Here is a 12,036-nt window from a genome sequence, read left to right as displayed (position 1 = left end):
CGTACAAATATGGCTGCACCAACTCTGCCCCTGTGGAATAGGGCAGAGTAGTCATCAGAGAAGGGAGTTTGGGGAGAAAACCCAGGAGGTGCCTGCCTCAGCTACCTCCCAGGGGACAAAGCGCATTATAATCATGTGATAGTTCTTCCTTTCAATGTAAACAGTGAAGCTTAAATAAGTAAGTCTCCCAAAAGTCAGAGATTGGTCAGAGATTTATGAAGCCTCTACTGTTTTGTTTAGTTTTCTTTAATCCTTTCGGTCTTCAGTTTCAAGGGTCTGATGAACCACAAAGCTATCCTGAGTGAGTCACAAAACTACCTAGGAGAAAAAAAAAGAAAACTTCCCAGTGATCCCAAATTAGTATATTTTTAAAAGCCTCCTTTCCTTCAGCATGAATAATGAGATAATTAGGCAGTAGAGTTGTCATCCTTCCTCAGTGATTACAGAACCAGAAGATCGGTGGCCACATCCCTGCTTTTGTTATCCTGAGGGGATCGTAAATGTCAAGGCATTTCTGATTCTTACAACTGAGGTGAGTAGAGATGGAGGCCATCTTGGTCTAATTTTCATTCAAACATTACTCTTCCGGGGACTTCCCAGCTGGTCCAGCGGTTAAGACTCCGTGCTCCCAACGCAGCGGGCCTTGGTTCGACACCTGGTCAGGGAACTAGATCCTGCATACCACAACTGAAGAGCCCAAGTGCTGCAACTAAAGATCCTGTGTGCCACAACTAAGACCCAGTGCAGCCAAATAAATAAATATTTTTTTAAAAAACACACTTCTAAATTTTCAAGGGAGCTCAAAGAAGGGAGGAGACTTGGTTATTTAAGTAGGTGGAGGAAGCAGACAATAGAAAGTACCAGAAATTTGGATTCAAAAGTAAAGTGGGTGAGGAAGCCAAGCAGCATTGGAGAAAAATGGGGAAGTGAAAAGTTCTGGAGAAGGCATCTACGATAGGAACAGACTCAGTGTTCCCGGCAGGTAAGTCTGTGAATGCTTTCACCTCAGCATCAGGAACGAGCAGTCAACATCTTCTGTTTCCTCTTGGACCTGCCCCTGAATCTACACGGGTCATCATTTTCCAGAAAGATGTTTGGCCACTCGGGTTTCCTTATTCCTAGAGTGCAGGGGTAGGAACTAGATCCTTCTTCACCAACTTGAGATCATTATCAAGCCCCCAGTTTTGGCAAAGATCAGGCTTGGATGTGAACTCCAAGGGGAATTTAGCTGATGGGGTTATCTCTGATATCAGAGAAGGTCAGGACTCTTTTTTTTTTTTTGGCCTGGAACCAGAGTAGCTTCCACAGTCATCACAACATAATGCACAACGGCTCTTCAAGTGTTCATCCCCGCTACAGCCACTTCCTCTGTCTTAGGAGGAGAAGACACCACTAGCCTGGAAATGTCTGGCTAAACATATCTTCCCTTCTAGTTTCCAACCTTAACCAAATTCTAATCTATTCATCAATCAGCAATATGGATTGAGTCTCCACCCTTGAGTTAGTCATTGTGGGGAACCACCTGAAGCTTCAAGTAATGTCTCTACCCTCAAAGAGCTTCCAGTCCGGACTTCCCTGGTGAGGCAGTGGTTAAGAATCCGCCTACGAATTCAGGGAACACAGGTTCGAGCCCTGGTCCGGGAAGATCCCACATGCCGCGGAGGAACTAAGCCCATGCACCACAACTACTGAGCCCACGTGCCACAACTACTGAAGCCCATGCACCTAGAGCCCGTGCTCCGTAACAAGAGAAGCCACCACAATGAGAAGCCTGTGCACCGCAACGAAGAGTAGCCCCCGCTCGCCAAAACTAGAGAAAGCCTGCGAGCAACAATGAAGACCCAAAGCAGAAAAGAGCACTTCCAGTCCAACTGGGAAGATGAAATGGCAACCAGATGCACAGGGAAAAAAATGCAATAAGACAAATAGATACACTTCATTAGGAATTGATTTCAGTTTCTCCTGCTTCCACAGTGATTATGAGAAGCATCGTGGGGAAACGCAGGCCAGTGACCCAGGTTTTGGTATTGAAAAGAATGTCTACCCTGGATACCTGCTTTCCAGATTAGGTGACCTGGACCAGCCAACCTTCAACTAAGGTGCTGTAGAAATACAGTTAGCATGGTTACTTTTTCTGGGGTAAGTTCCCGTGATAACTGAGGCTTTATGAGCCACCATCCCCTCCATAACCACAACTTCCACCACCAACAGCAGCCTTCCCAACTACTGGTGTATAATCCTGATCCACCTTTTACCAAGAAAGCAGTGTTGGATATGGTTAAGAGTTGGGAATCAAGAGTCAGACTGCCTAGGTTCAACTTGGCTTTTCCACTAACTCCCTGTATATTTCTAGGAAAGTTCCCTTAACTTTTCCAAGCCTCACTTTCTTCAGCTATGAAGTGAGGATGGCAGTGCTGTTCTGTGGGTTAAATAAATGAGTTTTACAAGTTAAGACGTGAAGTATTTTGAACTGTATGTGGCACAAAGCAAGTACTTGATAAACATGAGTTATTGTTGACCAAATGCCAATCTGTGAATTAATCAATAATTATGGATCAATTCCTGTGTGCCAGATACGACAGGTGCTGAGAAGAGAAAGAGGCTGAGATGAATAAGTCACAGCCCTGTTTTGCATTAGGGAATTTTGGTTTCTTAAAGGCAATTATAAAACATGCACACAAATAAATATTACTCTAAACTGAATGTTCCCAGAGACCTGGGCCAGGGAGCATCTACAGGAAGCCCCTGTGGGCCACTCAGACAACAGGATCATCATCTTTGAGATGCCTTCTCCACAAAGCCAAATATCTGTGGTGCCTAATGCCTCTTGGGACTCATTTGGTGAGAATGACCCACAGGTCAGAGAATTATTTCCGACAAAGGGATTACACATTCCCCACACACTTTGTGCTACACTTTTTGCCCTAGATTCCTCAGGGAACTAGGGGAAGATGGCAGAATAGGGCTACCAGTGACCAGAGAGGCACACACAATGTCGGCAGTCAGGAAACCAAGGCTAGTGAGGTGCCTCTGAGGTGTCAGACCCGGGCTGGTCTTGGCATCTGTTGGTAAGTTTCTTGGTGGTAAAGAGAAAGAACTGTAAATAGCCCTGTCCCCATGGCCAGTATGGAAAAGGCGGCTTATCCCTCTGTCCTGTCTGGTTACAAATATGCCATCACTACCAGGGTCTTCTTCCCTTGTTTCTCAGCATACCACCCTGAGAAGGAGAAGTAGAGGCACAGGAAGTGGGTCATCAAGTGGCTATTTACAATGGAGTAGAGATAATGAGGGTCCAAATGAGGGCAGCAGCAAGAGGAGGGAGAACAGGAAGCATAAAACGGTAGGTTGGACGGGGCTAATCACCAGATGGATGTAAGGGTGGGCTGAGGGGGGCCATTCTAGGCTGGCTCCCGGGCCCTGGCTTGGGGAGCCGGGTAAGTGGCTGTACCATTCACTAAGCTAGGAAATACAGGGGAAGAGCAAGTTGGTAATGAGTTCAGTTCTGGACTTATCTGACATGCCTGCAGGGCATCCAGAGAAAGATCTTCAATTGGTAACTGAGGAGGTACTATCAAAGATCAGGAGAGACATCAAACTTTAAGAGAAGAGATTTGTAAGCAATAAGCACATGGGTAGTAACCAGTGACATGTGACTCAAGAAGATCCTCCAGATGGATCCTGTAGAGTAAGAGAAGAGCAAAAGGCCAAGGGCCAAAGCTTGGGAAGCACCAACATTGAAGACACAGACTGAGAAATAGAAGCTCATACAGGAGTCTGAGAAGGAATGGACGTGGTAAGAAAATGATGGCCGGGGGAGGACGGGAGGGTCCAGAGCGCCAATTGCCACAGAGAGGAAATGAGTGAGCAAGAAAAGACAGGAAAAGAGCCCCTAAGATCTGGCATGAGGAGGACTTGGATGACCTTTGTCAGACCTGTTCAGGAAGGAGGAGGAGGAGGCAAGGAAGTGCAGCCTGACTCTCCTTTTGAGGGGCCAGACAGCGCCTCAAGCCAAGTCTAAGTCCATTGTCTTCCAGCTACTTGATATACTCGTGCACTAGACATAAGGACTGTAACTTGGTACAACTTCCTGGAGGACGATTTGGCGATGTGTGTCCACATACTTGGTGAAGAAAGGATGCTGCTGTCGGTACCTCTGCCCACTCGCCCACTTGGGTGCCTGCTTGGCTGCAGTTCGTGCTGTAGGAGGGGGCCATGCCCATGGGAACTTGCAAATTAGCGAGTGTCATTCAGATCTGAGGGCTCCCCAGTGACCTGTGACTGGTGGGGGGTGTTGGCTGCGTCTGAAGACAGAGTAATGGCGGATAAATGGGCATGGGGTGCCCAGCCTGTGCATGCTGCCCCTCCGAGGTGCTCCCAGCTGGAAGCTCCTTCCCACTTGCAGGAAGTTGTCCTTCATTCTGGTGGGCTTGTGGTCTTAACTCTGCTTCTACTTCGAGAGAAGAGCCACGAAGAGGGTGCTGGTTTAAACTCCATTGGAAGTCAGCCTGGTGTGACAGTCCTTGGCAAGAGTTGTGCAGGGGACTCGGGTTGAGAGGATGGGGCTTGTGCGGGCACAGACTGGGACACATTGACTTCTATGGAAATGTGATAATTAAGCTTGAATGGTGGTGGACTAACAATGGCTGTAAACGGTCACTCTCTCCATTGAGTTTCTTTCCCCTCCCCTTGAGTCCGGGCTGGCCCTGTAATTGCTAAATCAATAGAATCTGGTAGAAGTGATGTCGTGCCAGTTCCAGACCTAACTTTCCAGGTCTAGCCTCCCGCTTCTTCCCTGTTGGGTCACTCTTCCACCTCTCACTCTTGGAACCCAGCTACCACGCTGTGAGAAGCCCAAGCCACAGGGAGTAGGCCATAACCACACATAGGCACATTGGTCAATACCCTTAGTTGAGCTCCAGGTCAACAGCCAGCATCATCTGGCAGCCATGTGAGCGGGCCATCTTGGAGGCTCCAACCCAATAAAGCCTCAGGTGACCACACCCCCCTGCCACCATCACGTGAAGAAGAGGTGCCACCCAGCTGTCTAGTCAACCCACAGGATTATGAGAAATTATACTTCTCCATCTCTGGGGATTGTTTGGGGATGATTTGTTATGCAGCTGTAGGTAACTGGACAGTTTCATTCATATTTTCTATAGATTTGAACCCAAATGCTAGAGTAAACTGGCAAAAGCAAACCTTAAATCACCCTTTGGCTTCCGTCTCTGCTGCACAGAATCCTTCCCACAATTCCCTATCAGTAGCACAACAGGGTTGGAGTTCTCTTTCACTCCCTCTGTCTCCTTGTTGAGTGAACTGGAGAAGAGGGGGGCCTTCTCCCAATGAGTGAGTAGAACCACTTGGGGCTGAAGCCATTTTCACACAGGCGGCTGAACACAGCACTAATTTTTTTTCATCAGTTTCTATAGAAGAGGGCCAGATGCCAAGACCAGGTGAGCCCAGATGACTAAGTTCCCATTCTTTCTTGCATTGAAGGCTAATTTTAGTTACGTGCTATGACACGATCACAATCACTGTGTGTTTGTGGCTTTAGTCAGCATCATTGATTCAAGTCTCCCAGCCCTGGGTCCACTGTGAACCCCGCTCAGCCCTGCAGCCACTCCAAACACTCTGGCCGCCATTAAGCTCCAGGCCACCATGATGTGCTATCCTGTGCTCTTTACTGTTGCTCTGTCTGTATTAACTTTTCCTCAATATCTCATCTGTAAGCTCCTCAAGGACAGCGACAATGACTCGTTTTGGATTCTGACCCCTGCTGGGCAGATCAGGAAAGGATGAGAAAAGCCTGAAGCACGCTCCTTCTTGCCCCATGGGAATCCAGAGTCAATACCAGTTCACTAGGAGAGTGTGGTCCTGTGGACCAGGGCTTGAGCTTGAAACAAGAGTGCCTCAGAAAGTTCTGGTTTAGCTACACTGGCCAAAATCCCACTTTTCTTACTAGGTTGCAATATTATTATTATTTTTTATTTTGCAGTACGCGGGCCTCTCACTGCTGTGGCCTCTCCCGTTGCGGAGCACAGGCTTCAGACATGCAGGCCCAGCGGCCATGGTTCACCGGCCCAGCCGCTCTGCGGCACGTGGGATCTTCCCGGACCGGGGCACGAACCCGTGTCCCCTGCATCGGCAGGCGAACTCTCAACCACTGAGCCACCAGGGAAGCCCACGAGGTTGCAATATTATTAAAAAGCATCCTTTGACTGGTCAACTCAAATGAATTCATTTATAAAAGGCCCAATTTGCTTAAAGCTCACACTACTGTTATAACTTTTTGTATTTCAGGTTTAGCGTAATTTCTAGCATGATGGTTGTATTGTTTTCATATTGTCTGGAACATAAATGATAGCAGGAAAATCCTATTAGGAGGAAAAAACAAAGTTAAGTAAGGTGGTCTGTGGTGAGTTATCGTGTATGGAATTAATTTCACATCCAGGTTTGGATGATCTCATAAATTGTTCTTTTGGTTGGCAATTTCACCCTAGCCTGCTAAATTGAATTATTTCCTTGTAATTCAGACCCCCTGTGTAGCCCATAACGAAGAACACATTGTATGTCTTGGCTAGCATGGCTGGTGGAGGACAGATGCCCACAGTTGTCTGAGAGCCGCCAGCACTGAGCTCAGCCTCACATCCTCAAGGGACAGTCAGTGATATTGTCATCAGAGCATTGTTGCAACGTCAGGACTGGAGGTGAGGGACGGACAGAGACAGGAAGGGACCCCTAGAACACTGAGCCTGATGCGGCATGTCCACGCTAATGACTGAGCCTGATGCGGCATGTCCACACTAATGAGATCTCTTTCAGACAGTTTGGCAAAACACCTGTAGAATAATGGGGCACCCCAGACTTCTATGGCATCTCAGAAAGACAGTGGCTCAAGAGACCAGTGGTGCAGACCCAATCACACAGCAACGGCTTCCGTGATCGCCTTTGGAGGAGCAGCTCTCACGTATTTGGAGGACAAAAATGGCTTCCTTGGGGTAAGAATCTCAGATCGTTCAACTCTAGTAGAGAGGAACACACTTACAAGAGAATGAACCTCTAGAAATAAAACCTGCATAACCGAGGTGTCTCCTTTTGACTCTGTGCTGTGTAACAAAGAACAGTGCTCCGAAGCTATGCCCTCTTTCCTCTGGGTGGGAAAGGGGACAAATCCTACTAACCCAGCCCAGAACCAAGAACCCAAAGTCTACTAACCCAGCCCAGAACCAAGAACCCAAAGTCTACTAACCCAGCCCAGAACCAAGAACCCAAAGTCTACTAACCCAGCCCAGAACCAAGAACCCAAAGTCTACTAACCCAGCCCAGAACCAAGAACCCAAAGTCTACTAACCCAGCCCAGAACCAAGCCCTCTGAAAGCTGACAATGACCTGATCTCCAACCTCCAGGTCAGAGAGCCAATCTCAATGCGGGTATAGACTTAGCTCCTTCTGAAATTTGCAGATAAAACAGCTGTTTAAAATCTGTTGCCTCGGGCTTCCCTGGTGGCGCAGTGGTTGGGAGTCCGCCTGCCGATGCAGGGGACATGGGTTCGTGCCCCGGTCCGGGAAGATCCCACGTGCCGTGGAGCGGCTGGGCCCGTGAGCCATGGCCGCTGAGCCTGCGCGTCCGGAGCCTGTGCTCCGCAACGGGAGAGACCACAGCAGTGAGAGGCCCACGTACCACAAAAAAAAAAACAAAAAAACTGTCACCTCATCAGAAACGGTGGAAATTAATCCAGAAACCATCTTTGCAGCTGAACCCGTGGCCATGACTTCTTTTCTGTGTCCAAGGCACCGTGTCCCGTTCTCACAGCTGGCGTGGCTGGAAGAGCGGTTGCTGCCCTCCACTTGGCCGCCCTTGTTGGGCGGAGAGTGGGAGCTGTCATCATATACCTCTGAGGCTGTAGAGGAACCCAAACTTCAGAGGAAAGTGCCCCATAGGACTGTTGCCATTTACGGGGTGACTGACCCTCTCGGTTTGCGCAGGACAGGAGTCTCCTGGGACCTGGGACTTTTAATGCTAAAACCAGAAACACCAAACAAATAGGGATAGTTGTGCCCTGCGCTGCCAGCATCCGTCCTCTGGGAGCAGGGAGAGGAAGTCACGAAGATCCCTGCAGTTGCACACCAGCTGCCCTCTAGCCGTGGGCGGTCCTGCCACCCCAGGAACTCAAGGCCATTGTCCTCACCACATCCATCACGAAGAGGTCTGAGATTTGTAACCCTGGACTCCACTGGAGCCCTTTCAGCAAGCTGTGTCTCCTAATGCTAAAGAAAACGAAATCATATGCCAAGAGTCTAGGTTATTCTCACTGTGGTTCTCCATCGCCTCTAGGAGGGCACATCTCCCCAGGGCAGCCTATTCCGTAATGTCACACATAGGCCAGTTTGGAGCCTTAGCAACCCAAGTGTGTTGTAAGATCTGCAAGGGCTGGTCAACAGATTTTCTCCTGCCTGAGGCCATCTGAGCATCTTTATAGGATTCTGAGTCAGAGACCTAAGCTTCGTCAAGGGTAGTGCCCTTGCTAAGTCTGGAAAAGATACACAGATTCTAAGGAGTGGAAACATTTGTTTTTGTCAGGAGATGGAATGTCCTACCAGGAAAGAGTGCAAAACGCAAGAAGCACAGGCTCTTTGTCACGTGGGAGCCCCCAGCCCTGTCGGCCCATCTGAAGCGGCTTGTTTGTGGCCCAGGCCATGAGGACGGAACAGGAGCATCCCAGGTGTTCTCTTTTAACTACTGTGGCCCCAATCCTGCTTCCCCCCACTCCAGAGCTGCCGGCAGCACAGGGCGGAGAGCAGAGCACCCAAAGTCACAAAGGGCGGCATTTAAGACACAGTGACAGTGACCGCTTGATGCTAGGATGAGAGATTTCCTGCTGTGTGCAGTTCTTGTGAAGCTTATCTACTTACCTGAAAAACTAAAAAGTTGGAACATCACTAGGACAGCACTGAAATAACATAATTTTCTGCAACCGGAAATTCTAACGAACTTGAAAATTCCACAGTAGTCTCTGGATTTTGAGAGTTTTGTTTGGGGACTAAAATTACTGATCACCCAACTCACTGAGCCCCAGAAGAAGAAGGAGGAGAACCTTTCAAAACCCGTAGCTCTGGAACCTGATTGTCAATGGTCTGAGCCCCATACATTCTGCAGCCTGATTTTCTGCAGCCTCTCCAGACCCGTCTAGGCCAGGCCAGCTTGTCTTCTCTTCCTCTTCTGAACAGACCTGGCCCTGCCCTGCACCTGTGATTTCCTCACCTCCTCCTGTCTAACATGTCTGCCCCTCCCCCTTCCCTCCTCCCCCTCCTTTCCAGGGGCGGCTCAAGTCCTCCTCCTGCATGAAGCCCTCGGGGATGCTCCAGCCTCTGTCTGCTCAAACGCATGGGCTGCCTTATTCATTCTCTCCTTAGCAGATGGTAAGCCCCAGGTCCCACATGTTGTCATTTAAGTGGCTACATGTGCATGCCTGTCCCCCTCACTGAACTCCAAGCTCTCTGAAGGCAAGTTCTGTCTGTTACTTTCTGGACACATCCAGCCAGATCCGGCCCAGAGGAGAAACTCAGATGTGATTGCTGATATCATTTGATCAAATGGAAACTCCAATCAAAACCCGGTGACATATGCATCTGCTTTGTGACCCAGCCATTCTACCCCTAAGGATTTACCCAAGAGAAATGAACACCAAAATGCCTGTCCTTTTTTTTTTTTTTTTTTTTTTTTGCGGTACACAGGCCTCTCACTGCTGTGGTCTCTCCCATTGCGGAGCACAGGCTCCGGACGTGCAGGCTCAGCGGCCATGGCTCATGGGTCCAGCCTCTCCGTGGCATGTGGGATCTTCCCGGACCAGGACACGAACCCGTGTCTCCTGCATCGGCAGGCGGACTCGCAACCACTGCGCCACCAGGGAAGCCCAGCAACTTTATTCTTAATAACCCCTAACTGTGAACAGCCCACATGCCCCTCAGTAGGAAATTAGATAAACATACAAAGGATCATACAAATTCATCATTTGGATGAATCCCAAATGCTGAGTGAAGCCTTGCACAAAAGAGTCCATGCTAAATGACTTTATTTATATAAAGTTTTGGAACAGGGAAACTCATCTATGATGAGAACTATGAGGGCAGTACTGGAGGACAGGGTAGGGGATTGAGTGGAAAAGGGAATGAGGGAACTCTCTGGGGTGATTGTAATGTTCTGGATATACGCATTTGTCAGAGCTCAAAACTAGATACTTAAGATTTGTGCACTTCATTGAAGGTAAATGTTCATCTCAAATTAAAAAACATTAACAAATATTGAATATTAATAATGTGCACGTTAGGACTTCCCTGGAGGTCCAGTGATTGAGACTCCACCCTTCCACTGCAGGGGGTATGGGTTCAATCCTTTGTCAGGGAATTAAGATCCCACGTGCCATGCCTCAGGGCCAAAAAAAAGTGCACGTTGAAGAGGGGAAATATACTGATGTGTACAATTTACTTTGAAATGCGTCCGAAAAGAACATGTATTGACAAATGGAGAGAGGGCTGGATGGATAGATATGTGATGAAACAAACATAGTAAACTGAAGTGTAGCAAAACAGCCGGTGCTTGTCATCACCCAAACCATCGCCTTTAGCGCTGCCTCTGCTGGGCAAGAGGAGCTGGAAGGCTGAACACCTCCTCTGACGGGGCTTTGGGGAGGGGGTGGGGTTGGGGGCCAGCAGGCTTCTAGGGAGCCAGGAGGGGAGCAGAAGGGAGGAGTGAAGCTGGAGCGTCAAGGGGGCGGGGTGGGGAGGGCGGAGTGAAGAAGGAGCCGGCTGGAGCAGCCTGGCTCAAGGCTCGGAGCTCCAGCCACTGCCCCAAGGGCGGCACCCTCCTTGGCACCTACTGGGTACAAAGAAATGTTTAATGACTGGCAGGCTGTTGGGCTCGCCCCATCCCTGGGCCAACAGCCCTTGAAATCCAGAGTCGAATTCATGGTTCAAAGGACTATCTTTTCTTAGGAAACACTGATGATCCAAACCATATCTAACCCCATTCCTCCCTTTGATAGGGTGACTGGGCTGGCAGATGAGAGCAGAGTCATGGATTTCATCCATCTGGATTTCAGCAGAGGCTGCAAACTGGCAGCCCTCCGGCTGGATCCAGCCCACTGATGTGTTATGTGTTTTGTTTGGCCTCCCAGAGGGCTGGGTTTTGTTTTGTTTTTTTAAGTTTAGTTTAGTTGCCAAGATATTGAAATCACATAAGATCTGGATTGTCTGCATCTCTTGAAATGTTGGAAGATCCAGCAACCAAGGGCCTATGTGGTGACAGTTGGCAGGAATGAGTGGCAGCTGCCCCATCAGAGGCCTGGCCCTCCTTCACTCCTGTCCCACAGCTCACCTTATGGGCTGGGGCACGCCAATCCATGCGTATCATGTCACTTGTGTGGACAAGAGAGAAGTCACGGTTGGCTGATAGCAACACTAAACTAACATTCATGTGATAAGTATTGACTGAGCACCTACTCAGTGTGTTTGGTCCTGGGAACACAGTGGAAAACAAATGACTTAATCCCTTTTCTAAAGGAACTTAGATTCTAGAGGGATAGAGAAAGAAAAAGAAAGAGAAAGAAAGAAAGAAAGAGAGAAAGAAAGAAAGAGAGAGAGAGAAAGAAAGGAAGAAAGAGAAAGAAAGAAAAGAAAGAAAGAAAGAAAAAGAAAAGAAAGAAAGGAAGGAAGAAAGGGAGGAAGGGAGGAGGAAAGGGAGGAAGGAGAGGAAGAAAACAGTAATCACAAACTGTGATAACTGTTCTAAAGGGCCTAGATGAAACAGAAGGTACAATAGAGCACAGTTGGGGGCCGGGGAGCCTGCCCTAGACAAGCTGGGGGGGAAGGCTGTCTGGGGTGACATTTTTAAACTAAGTGCTGAAGGATGAGGAGATTTGGGGAAATTTTTTGAGGTGGATGAAAGGCCTTAGATGGGGAATCGTTTCTTTCAGGAGCTGAGAGAAGCCTGCTGTCAAAGATGTTTGGGAGAGAAGGAAGCAGGACAAAGTTGGGGAG

Source organism: Hyperoodon ampullatus (assembly GCF_949752795.1).
Source record: "Hyperoodon ampullatus genome assembly, chromosome: 17".
NCBI classification, from domain to species: Eukaryota; Metazoa; Chordata; class Mammalia; order Artiodactyla; family Ziphiidae; genus Hyperoodon; species Hyperoodon ampullatus.
Note: the sequence above shows the minus strand (reverse complement) of the source record.